Source organism: Catharus ustulatus, chromosome 1 (genome assembly GCF_009819885.2).
Source record: "Catharus ustulatus isolate bCatUst1 chromosome 1, bCatUst1.pri.v2, whole genome shotgun sequence".
Lineage (NCBI taxonomy): Eukaryota > Metazoa > Chordata > Aves > Passeriformes > Turdidae > Catharus > Catharus ustulatus.
The window spans coordinates 95633274-95645819 of NC_046221.1; the positions used below are offsets into that span (position 1 = coordinate 95633274).

Genomic DNA, 12546 nt, shown 5'->3' on the forward strand with positions numbered 1-12546 from the left:
AAAAACATGTTATAGGTATATTCAGTGATATCTGACGTTCCTTAATTAGGTGACATTACACATTTAAACATCAAAGTGATGTTAAATAGCTGTTATTATGAAAGCAATCTGCCTCCTGATCTCGTCACTCCTATTGATTTAAATCACCTGGCAAAACTAACTGGAGTTCTCACATAAGAAAGGAGTAAAAGATATGAGCTGTTCTAAAGCAAACAAATTCCTCTTCACAGATTTCTCAACTACATTGATGTTCATGAATTGGGTACCACATAGGTGAATCAATAAGAATGCGCCTCAGTAGAGCACAGATTCAAATACGTATATAAAATATACAGTAATTTCACGACTATAAGGCGCGCCCTTTTGACTAAAATTTTCCCTCGAACCGGAAGTGAGCCTTATAGACCGGTGCGCCTTATATTATCTACAAAGTTGCAAAATTTGCCAAACCGGAAGTGTGACCTGTGAGCCGTGGGGGGAGCTGGCAGTGCCACGGCAGCCGGCTGGAGGCAGGCCCAGGGGCCCACGGCACCGCCCCTGCTGGGTGGAGGTGCACCAGGGGGCCAATGGCTGCCGCGTTGAGGCAGGGCCTTGGCCAGAAACCGCTTGGGGGGCGCTGGGGGTGGAGCCTCACTGCAAAAAAAAAGTGCGCCTTATAGTCCGGTGCGCCTTACGTGATCTACAAAGTTGTGAATTTTGCCAACTCCTGGGGGGTGCGCCTTATAGTCCGGTGTGCCTTATGGTCGTGAAATTACTGTAGTTGAAAACTTGAATTGCAACTTACTGTAAACATTATAGAATTCAAAGTGCAGTCATACTGTTGAAAGGGTGAAAATGTTATACTAGGGGAAAATATCAATGCAAAAGCTGACATCTCCTGATAAACTAGGTATTTGAGGAATTCAGTTTTTGGAAAGTATTATATGCCGTACAGTATCTGGTAAACCAAAGCTTTTCCTTATGTATTTTCTGTGAAAACACTTTTTTTTTTTTCTGGGCATTTCAGGAGGCAAGAAGATGGAAGACTGGGATAATAGAGATTTGATAGTACAGGATGTTTTTGTGAAGAATCACCTTTGTGAAAGCTGTACTATTTTTTCAGAGCATAAATTTCTGGTGTTTAACTGGTTTAGCATGCTGTCACAGAAAATACAGAATTTTAGAAAATTACATGAAGGAACTTCTCTTCCAGCCTCCTTTTCAAGAAGGGCAGTTTCAAATTTTGGCAGATTTACTCAGGATCCTGCATGAGCCCTGGATGAAAAGGATATGAAATTCAGCAGCTTCTGGTAGTAAACAACTATCACTGTGAGCTCTTTTCTACTTTCATGTAATTGGCATTTTGTATGTTGAACACTCCAAGTGTTGTCTTTTGTCATCTGACTGTGCATCTCAGAGAAGTGTCTGTCTCTGTCATCCCCATAAGATCCCCATCCTGTATTTTCTTAATATTGGTCCAGGTCTGGAAAGATAAAGAAAGAGTTGTCAAGAAGTTGAGGTTATTTCTGCTGTACTACACTTCCAGTTTTCCAAAGCTGAAGAAGGTGCAAGTCACAGAAAAAAAGCAAGAAGATTGAGAGAGTGCAAGATAAAGGGGGTCTTCACCTCTCTTATTTTTAAGGCCCAAATCTAAAATGAGGGAAAAGAAATTGATGGGGAGAGAAACAATAAATTACACCTAATTTTGAATTTCTCATTCAAAAAAGTGAAATTTAGGTCAAATTTGTAATAACATTGTATTCTCTTGACTTGGGATTTCCATGATTACTTTGATTTTGTATATTACATATAGTTTCTCTGGCACATTTTTTTCTGTTGTTTTCTGACATCCTTTTACAGTTAAGAATACTCCATTTTACACAGAGAATAAGGGCAGAAATGGAATTGTTCAAGAAGCAGTCATAATTATGGTTGTCAGAAGGGATTGCCACATATGAAATCTGCTGTTCCACCAGAATTGTCCAGCTCATTCCCAAATCCAAACTGAGTTTGGCCATACAGAGCTGACCATGAGAGAAGTCATCATTGCAGAGCACAGACAGATACTGAAATGGAGAAATACCACTATTTTAGAGGATATAAAAGTCTTTTAATTTTTGCATTTTGGTTTGTTTTGTTGTGTGGTTTAGGTAAAACTCTGGTTTTCCCCATCTTTTGTAGTAAAACTGGACATACTAATTTAGTATGCAGAAAAAATACCCTTATACTTTACTTTATTCAGTCATAGCACTAAAAGGACATCTGTATGTGAACTATCTGAACTGCAATACTCCTCTGTTAAAATGCTGGCTCCTGTGCAGGGTTCCTGCAAAGAGATCAGTGGGTTCAAGACCAGGGATTTGATCTTGAATGTTTCACCGTTTTGTTGGTTGAATTTACTTAGATAAAACTTTACAAGCACATCTGAATTCTACTTCATTATCTGTCTCCATTTTTTAGAGGATAGAACTCTATATGTAAATGGTTCTAAGTAGGCTTCTTTATTATTTTAAATTAAATGTATTTTAATAATATAATGGTATATCAAACTGTGTTGCTGCTGTAGAGAAAATACAGGATCGTCAGCTCAGGTCAGAAACAAGAAATGTTTTTCCTTTTCTCTTGTGTGAAGAAAGGGTAGTATATTGTGTTTCATACTTTCATTTTATATACAAAATTGATTTGATACAAAATTTTCATAAGTAGAATCCAAATTCTCCTTCAACTTCTATCTTAGCACAGTGATGTCTTGAACCACACATTTGAAGCAAAAACTGTCCCATACATCTTGTTGAGACATTACTATACAAACCTAGCTACAGCAATGTTTTATTCATCTTTAAAGCACATAAAACTTGACAGTTACATGCCTGTGCAATGTCTATATGTGTTCTGTGGACCAAGACCAGGCTCCTGGGATTGAGACAACAGTCACAGGCCTGTGCCATGGCTATGTGCCCTGTGGAGAAAGACCAGACTCCTGGGATTCAGGGAGAAAGCCAAAATTTCCCTTCCACATTTTCCTCTAACATTTATGCACATTTTTTTTCTCTGTTTTGCAGTATAATATTGAGACACTTCTAAATAAAATTCAGACTATAATTTACTATCTAAATGCCACATTCAACAGATGAACACTACTGAACATTGCATTAACATCTTTATTTCTTCTAGAAACTTGAACAGTAATACTTGTGGAGGGGGCTCAGTGAATACTGGCTAAAATAAAACTGCTACATTTTTTTCCTCTGATTCAACCTTAGAAATATTTTGGGAAAAAAAATCTCAACAAAAAAGAAAACTCAAGAATCATCCCAAGATTTTTTTCCTCCTATAGTAAACTAGTATTTTTGATATGTTTTTTTGTTTTACTAACTAGTCCATTTGCTATGCTCTTACTGAGGTTTACATATTATGGATCAGGGAATTTCTGGCACTCCCTCATTAGGAGGTTTCCCTGAGATCATGCTGAGTTTCAAGATTCTCCTCAAATTCCAAGAATTTCACTAATGATTTCTACTATTACTCCCAATCTAGCAATTAACTCCAAACCAGTATCCCACTGGCCTCTGTCTGCTTCTCTTGCAGTTCCAGTTCTTCAACACTCTTGTTCCCTTCTCAGCCTTAGGGAACACCACACATTTCACAGCAGGACTACACTGAAATGGGTGAGAAAGCAGGGTAGGCAGCCAGAAAAGGCTGAGATTTAGCAGCACTGAATATGTAGCCCTGGGCCTTATTTACTTAACTCCATTTACCCTTTTCTGAATATTCAATTATTAATTTCCTTCTGGACTTTCCTTTTATGATTTTGGTCCCTCGATGTCAGGGTGAATAATTACAGTGGAAGCTGTTCACAGTCTCAGCCTTTTCATGATGCAACATGACTAGAACAGATAACCCAAGAAACTGCAAAATTGCAAAGAGATGTTCAGAAGCATGTTTCCAAAGTAAAGTATATTTTCACAGAGATCACATATGTATATTTTTGTGGTTAGACTATCAAGTCTGGAAAATTTCAGCTGAAAATATTCCTAGATTAAAGATTGTCTGCAAAAAAAATCAGTGTCTTGCAGAGTAATGTCACAGAAAAATTTCATCCCATTAATTAAAAGGAAGAAATATCCTAAGTAACTCAAACCAAGATTTAAAAGTAGAAGTGTCCAGTGACATTAATAAATTATTTATAATAATTTTGACATCTGGAAATGTTATTGTCTTTCCTCCCTCCTCCCCATAAACTGCCAAGAAAATAACCAACATTGGCCATTAAGGGTTTTTTTGAGGATGTGGGATTATTGGGGTTTTTTTGCTACAGGATGTAGAATTTTTAAATTCTACCTACATTTAAAAATTTTTATCACAACATTTTTGCCTTCAGGACAGTTTGTGATGACTTCAAGATCCCTGGGCAATTGGGGGTTCCTATTCAAGCTTGCTGTGGGATCAGCATGATCCACTTACGTCAGTGGCATTATGTGGGACTTTCCCTTTGAACATCCAGTGCAGCACTGGCAGCTGGGATGCCAGAAAGAGCTGTGCTTCAGTGTCAACCACTTTTGAGATATCTTGAACCACTTCAGAAGCTACTGGTGTCTCTTTTACATCTTGGGGGGTAGCTGAACTTGGATGCTTTGTATGTCCTACTCCAGAACTTCAGGGGCTGTCCTCAAGTCCCCACAGGTACTTTTTGCCAAAGACTGCAGGAAGGACCATTCTCTCCAGCTGCAGTGTCTGTCTTGACTGGCCCAAGGCCCAAGCTCACAGGTCTCCAGGCTCTACCTCCTCATGGCTACTGCAAAAAATTAACCCCATCCTTGGCTGGAACCAGAACACTCCTCTTCTAAAATTTCCCCTTCCCTTCCCATGTTCAGGAAAGCAAGAAAATGTGATAGGAGGCACAATATGAAAAATAAACTCCTGAAAAAAACCTCAGACAGAAAAGGGAGCATATGAAGAAGCAAGCAGGATCAGGTCATTCAAAGTATAAAGAGGAGTCCAGGCATGTAGGGATAAGGTTAAAAAAGCCAAAGCTTGTGTGAAATTAAATTTGGAGAGATTGTGAATGAAAACAAGAGGGGCTTATACAGGTTCAGCAGTAAAAAAAGAAGGCTGAGGAAAATCAAGCCCTGATGCCAGATAGGGCAAGGACACTTATGGGAAGGGTAGTGTTAAAGGCTGAGGCACACAGTGGCTTCAGGAATTTTGGAGAAATTTGGAGGAATATGGATTTAACCCTCAGTAAAGGAAGGTATAGTTAGGGAAAATTTAAGGGGACATGCACAAATCCATGGGACCTGATGGAATGTACTCACATGCTGAGGAGCTGACCAATGCCATTGCAAGTCCAGTTCAATTATCTTTGGAATGTCATGGCAAATGGAGATGGACAGAAAGAACATGAAGGAGTAGGAAGCTACAGGCCTGGAAATGTGATGGAACAAATCCTTCTTGGAACAATTTCCAAAGATATTAAAGACAAAAAGATGATTTGTAATAGTCAGCTGTCAGTGGGGAAATCATGCCTAGCAAACCTGATAGATTTCTACAAATTAATTATTTGCACAGTGCATGAAGGGTGATCAGTGGATATCTTGGCTTTAGAAGGCTTTCAGCATTGCTCCCCATAACATCCTTGTTGACAAATAGATTAAATAGGGTCTAGGAAAGTGGATGATGAAGAGGATTGAAAAGACCTGGTGTTGCACCCAAGGGATCAGTACTGTGGCCAGTACTGTTTAGCATTTCCTTTAACAACCTAGATGGAACAGAATGACACTTTGAAGATGACAAAAATTTGAGAGTAATAAATGATACACCGTACAGTTGGACTACCATTCAGAAGGACTTTGGGAGGAGAGCTGGCCTGACAGGAACCTCATGAAGTTTGACAAAGAGAAATGTCAAGTCCCGTCCCTGGAGGAAGAAACCCCAAGCACTGACACATACAGGGTGAGGACTGATAAATAGTTTCGCAGAAGTGACCCTGGTGCTATAGTGGACCCCTGGTGAAACATAAGTCACCAGTGTGGCCTTGTGGCAAAGGTGGCCAGAAGCACCTGGGACTGCACCAGGAAGGGACAGTAGTTTGAGGGACATGATCCCACTCCTCTATTCAGCATGGAAAAGAGCTCAGCTGTTTCCAGAATCCTAGTTAAGACCTTGTTGGGGTTTGTAGGAGTCATCTGACTGTGTGAAATTAAAGTGACATAATTTTTCTCTAAAGTAGCTTTTCTTATCATAGTTTGATAAGACAAAATATATCTACATGAAAAAAGTTATTCTCAATTGTCTTTGGCTACCTAAAGGTTCTGGATGAGGGTGCTATTCTCATCAGCTGAGAGAGACAGAGATGACAGAAATTGAGTCATTCCACCAGTTTTAGGCAGCTGTGTCAGAATGGGATAAATTACCTTCTATTTAAAACTTTCTCTTCATGCTTGAGAAGCAAGTTTAGAGAAATGGCTAAAACTATATGCACTGTTTTTGCATGACTAGAAATAGGTGAAATTTATTCCAAATTGAGTGCTTTCTATTAATTGAAACTGATTAATTCTGGAGGTAATTTTTTGTTTGTTTATTTTCAAAAACATGAAGCAAATTCCAGTAATATCTGAAAAAACACTGTCTGCTCATAACATTTATCTAGATATTGATCCATCCAAGTTATTGATTTATGGTTCAGATGCTACAAATAGAAGATGTAAATTAATCATTAAAAAAATTCTGATCATGTTCTCTAGTTTATCCTTACTGAGGTCATTCTCAAGAATTGCTTGCTTAAAAGTGTTATGTCCCCACCACCTTATATTTAAGGCTTCCTTCATGAGAAATAGATGAGTGTAAAAATGTGCTTTCTGGAAACAACATTATAAAATGAGCTCAAATTGCAATAGAACACATTGAATATTAAGGAATTTTTGTACACTTTTCATTATTGTGTTTTGTTAAAAATATAATATGAACCAGGCCAGGCAAAAGCACTTTTAAAAAATAAAGTCACAAACCCCCATAAATAACAAAAAATAATGTATCTTTCTGGAGAAGGGTTTGAGAAAAGTGCAACAGAAATGTATGTAAACCAAACCTTATATAACATCTTCCGTAATGATCTATTATTGAAGATCTATGATCTTTCTCCTGAAAGAGGCAGGAGATAAAACATTTATGAAATACATTGACCCAACTAAATCTTGAGGACTGCCAAAAGCCAAGCAAGAATGCAAAGAGAAGTTGGACAATATGAAAATCAGAATGTTATCCATACAGTGCTCCCTAAGTATATGCAAAGAGCAAAATACACTTAGGACAGATTCAGCAAATTATTGTGTATCTCAAGAAATTGATGGATGTCTCCACAGTACAGCCAACAACAGAACACTGCAAGACAAGGAAAGCCAAACCGGCTTCTTTATGCTTGTTGAACAGTTACCTAGGACTAATTTGAGCTCTACAGAAATATGTGGTCCATACCTGACCATTGCTAAGTTCTGGCCCTCAAGGATACTTTTTGGCAGTAAGTTTCAAGGCTGTCTATGAACTCAGTGGAGAATTAATTTGCTTTCAAATAAATTATTTATCATTTCATTCAAGATTTTATTTTAATCTTGAGAAAATACAAATATATTTCTAATCAAGCTTTCAAATTAATTTTTTTGGACTGAGATGATAGTCACTAATTGGTGGTTTTGACAATTTTTTGAAAATAAATTGAGGACAACATATGTGTGACTTGGCTAGGAAGAGGATCTTAGAAAAGAAACCCTAAATGTAGGACAGTGACCTTCTTTCTCCCATTTCTGCAGCTTCCCCTGGTAGCCACAAACCTTCTCTTATTTTTCCTTTCTCCACCACACCACAGAATTTCTTCCTGCCTGCCTTTAGAGCAGATTCCACTTGCTGTCTTGTGTCTGGTGGGTCTCTGGAAAGAGAAGAAATGGAGAGAAATAACAAATTATGGACCAAGTCCTGGATATCGTTTGCTGTACTGGTACAGAGGTGGCAACAGTAACATAGTAAATATGGATGGGAGTTAAACTTGAGTTTTTACTAATAAATTCTAGTGACCCTTCTTGGTTCATTTGCTGTCCAGAGCCCCTGCCAGTAAGCACACAGCCTGACCTTCTCCCCCTTTCACAGAGCTTGCAGATGGACTGTGTACTCCGCTGCAGCCTAATTTAGGAACAGGATATATTACCTAATATTTTTCAATGTCCATGAAAATTTGAAGAACAAACTGAATCACTACTGCAATCAAAGATCAAAGGTGCTGAAGCCACTGGGATTCACATTGCATGAGGATGACTTTGCTCCAGCTTCCCAGGATTTGCCTGCTTTTTCATTCATCTATTTATATGCACTCATTTAAGGGACATTTCTCCACTATATAAAAGAACATTGTACAACCCACAATACTACTTGCTTCAAAACTGTCTTTCACACAATTTATGATAATTTGGGCTAATGCTACCCAGAGATTATCAGACCCCATTCTTTCTAGAAAATTTACACCAGTTTTTACACCTGTCTTAGAAAAAGATATGTTAGAAGAGAACCACACTTCCAACACTTCCTACTTTGAAATCTCAGAGAATTTATGTAAAACTGAGCATTCAGATCAGGTGGTGATACAAAAACCCCAACATTCTCATAGAGCTAAACAGGGCAGAGCTGGTGAAGGAGATAGCCCCTTCCTGAATCAGGCTTATGGTTCAGATCATTCTTGGCAGTCTAGATCTTCACAGAACTTGAAGGTTTACCTTTCCCCATTCCTTCTCTCTGTCCCGAGGACTGAGAACAGCTTTTGTGGAGCCTGTGTCTCTGATAAGTAATGAAACTCTGAATTAAGTTTTAAAATTTCTATTATAATCCATTGTATTATCATCCTTCCCTTACTTTTAAAAGTTGTAATGATTTACAAATTGCATAGTGGACACAAAAATATGTTCAGCATTAAGGAAAAGTTCAAATGCTGAAGACCTCTCGTAGGCTTTTTTGGAAAAACTCAGGTGTTTTTTGGCAAAAAATATTTAGCGATCAAGTTATTTTGCATTGAATAAATGGTAACAATATTATGTATTTCTAAGAAAGTTCTTGTATAAACAATGCATTGTTTATCAGAAATTAATAAGTGCATTTTCTGCTTATAACTTCACAAACTACACAGTCCAATCAAATGAGCTGTGATCATTAACACAAAAGTAATGCCTTGTGTGCTACTGAGCCACAAATGTACTAGAATTCATGATTTTGAGATCTATGAGCTGCTTGTGTTTAGATGGATCAGTCAACATTTCTCTGATCCTGTGCACATATATGTGCATTTAAAACATGATCAGTTGTTTGAACCTATATAGCATTTTACTATTGACAATATCATATGATATTTGTTCTGTTATAGCATTTTGCATCACAATCCTTATTGGAAATTTCTGATGTCAGAACAGTGCTCACTCCACGTGGAAATATCCATTTTGTTAGATGCAGAGCTTGTATTTATGGTTATATCTCCAAGGTAGTATTTTTTTCCTGTTTCCTTGCATGTTTCTTTAATTGTTATATAGCAATTAAATGGGTGTGTTGTAAATGTTCAATTAAAAGCTCTGATTAGGCTGTGTGTGTATGTGTGTATGTATGTGTGTATATGTACGTGTGTGTGTGTGTATGTGCATCCCTCCCACTCAAATAGTAAAACCGACAAATTTTCATATATGGCTCTGAAGACTTTAAATACATTTACTGGCAAGCTACTGTAGTAGACACATGGTGGGGGGTGTCAGCTTTTAATTGTAACTGTCTTGCAGAGTGGTGTTGTTTTAATATCCTGTATAGATTTTTATGTAATACACTTACTTGCAGGCAGCCTGAAGCAAGAATCAATTCTGTGAAGGATTCTTCTTTTGTTAAAAGCCAATCTTGTTTTAATGATGCATGAAGAAATATTCGAGCATTGACATTTTTCTGTCAGGTTTCTTTTGAAAAATCAATTAAGATAATACTGCTTTGACCTAGTTATCTAGTTAATGCTTATTAGGAATGTAATATGATTTACTGTCAGCATAATAATTTTTGTATCTTATCCCATTAGCTTGTGCATATTTCAAAGTGTATTACACAATGGTCACTTCTTAAAATGTAATGTAGCAGAATACATTAATTAGATTGACTGGGATCATTAGACAGAAACTCTCCCATTGGCTCTTTGTATCAAATTTGTATATCATCCCTATCAAGTTCATTTGTTGTTTACTTGTCTGAAAAGTGTCTCTGAGTAACTGTGATATACGAAAAGTTTTTTAGTTGGACAAAACCTCCTTATTTCATGTCTGCAATTTTTTTTTTTTTAAGGTTTATAGCTACTCCTGGGTAAAGCACACTATTTACACAGGATCACCAAATAAATAAATCTAAAGTGAAGTTTTTTGAAATCTGATGGAACATAAATCAATGCAGGTAGATACATGAGAGGACTGGCTGAAGAGCACTGAAACACCAGTGATTTGGTAGGTGTTAAAAAATTAAAATGATTAGTCTGGGTTTTTTTCTGCATTTCAGCTGCTTAGCGTTAATGGAAAGGTCAATAAAGGAGTTGGCTTACTGTGGCATTAGTGAGGAGCTATTGATTCCTACTCATTTAGTGGTCAATGTTAACCAAGAACCGAACTCTTCTAACCTTGTTAAGCAGAACAGAAATTAAATCTTCCCATCACTTTCAGAGCAGTGGTCTATCTCAGAACAATACTGCAGTTAGGCATTTTTGCAAAGTTTATCCTATTCCATCATGCTAAGGGTTTGTGTGAAGTTAGGAGGGAGAGAAAAAGGGGTGACTGACTGTTTTGTAGATCCTAGTGAAAGAAATACCTTCATGTGGCAAGAGGAAGTAATGATGTTTCTCATCTCATGAAATGGTCTTTCCTTTAGTCAAAAGTAAGCATTTATTTGTCAGTTAACTTTAAGTGAAGAACATTTATGGTCTATACACTTGCACTATAATCATCATGTGCTTTTCTTCTGGAAAGACTCAGCTTTAATTTCAAGTGATTGGCTGAGTTTTAATTTGATTTTCCTACTAGAAACACACAATGTAGTAATAGAAATAATATCTATGTTAAGAAAGATGGAAAACAATAGGTATGCACATTGTTTCTGCAGACAGTGCATAGATTCAAATAAAAAAGCCCCAACTTTTTACAAATATGCATTTTAATGCCACAGAGCTATTTCAAATCGGGTAACCAAATTGATAATTGACTGGCCATACATTGTTAGCACTAGAAAGAAAATAGCATCATAAGTTGTACTTTATTTCTTCTTTTCCTGAAATGAAAGTTAAAAATGAAAAACAAATATACCAAACCCCCCTCAAAAAAAACCCAAAAAAACCCCCACCAAAAAAACAAAAAACCCAAGAAACTAAACAAAAAACAAATCAAAAAACCCACCCTCCCAAAACAAAACAACCTCCCCCAAAAAAACAAACCCCCCCAAAACCAAAAAAACCCTAAACCCCCCCAAAAAAACAAACCAAAAAAACAAACCGAAAACCGAAAACCAAAATCCAAACACAAAACTCACCAACACATTTGGCCTCTTACGGGTGTTCCAAATTTACTGTTATTTCTCTACATTCTCTTTCCGTCGAGTCAGAGTAGCCGAGGCCACCGTACTGCTGTTGTACATAATTTGAAATGCACAACTGTAGCATTTGCATGCTAACAAAAGTCATAATATTGCATAGATTAATATGAGGAATATGTGAGGAATATGTGCTATAATTTTCTAGAAGAATTTGTTCTCCTTTATTTGAGCATTTACATAAAATAGAGGGGGATGCAAACGAAGGAACACTTTCTCCATATGAGGAATTCCCTAATTTAACTTAGAGTTGTGTGCATTTAAGATAGTTGTAGCTATTAGCAAATCTTTTTTCTACATGTCATTAGAAATTTCAACAGTCTGGAAGATTTTAGACAGCTTAATATACATAATTTATCTTAAACCTCTGAATATATTTCTGTGAACAAGATGGCATCTTGAAATCTGTAAGTAATGGTGATAATGGTAAGATGGGTCCTGACTTTCCTTGGATAAATGGAATGCATGCAAGAAATAAATAAAAAAATAAGAAATGAGTCAGGATACAGGATTTTAAGATTGGCATTGTTTACAATCCACAAAGGAAGCAGGGAGAAAAGAACACCCTGATGCTATCAGTTATTCTTATTTGCATGTAAACTCTGATATTAGGATTCATTTTTGAGCATGTCACTTTTTAGCTCCTAATTAATTGCAATGACAGCGCGGTGTGCGTCTGTTTATAGGAAAGATGCTGTTGTGGCTGAGGTTTTAATTATATTAAATATTAATCATGGATTGAAATTGGAAACCTTAAATTATTGTTTAATGATCAATGATCAAACGCATAATCAAGATAAAGAAAATTAGGATGGCAGACAGCAACATCACAATTTGAATTTTACATTATTAGTCTTCTGCCTAACTAGGCACTTTTCTTGAGTATCTGAACTGTTTTGCCTTTTAACTGTGCTTGCAGTTGCTATAGTGATG

General features: G+C 36.9%; 1 long non-coding RNA gene across 1 annotated transcript; it reads right to left on the bottom strand.

The window, feature by feature from the left end:
- Window positions 1-713: 713 nt before the first annotated feature.
- On the bottom strand, window positions 714-11681 carry LOC117005483. Its single transcript, XR_004419835.1, has 3 exons — window positions 11554-11681; window positions 7806-7900; window positions 714-1462 (listed from the first exon to the last, which is right to left on the bottom strand). It is a non-coding gene; the product is annotated as an uncharacterized LOC117005483 (long non-coding RNA).
- Between the last annotated feature and the right edge of the window lie 865 nt (window positions 11682-12546).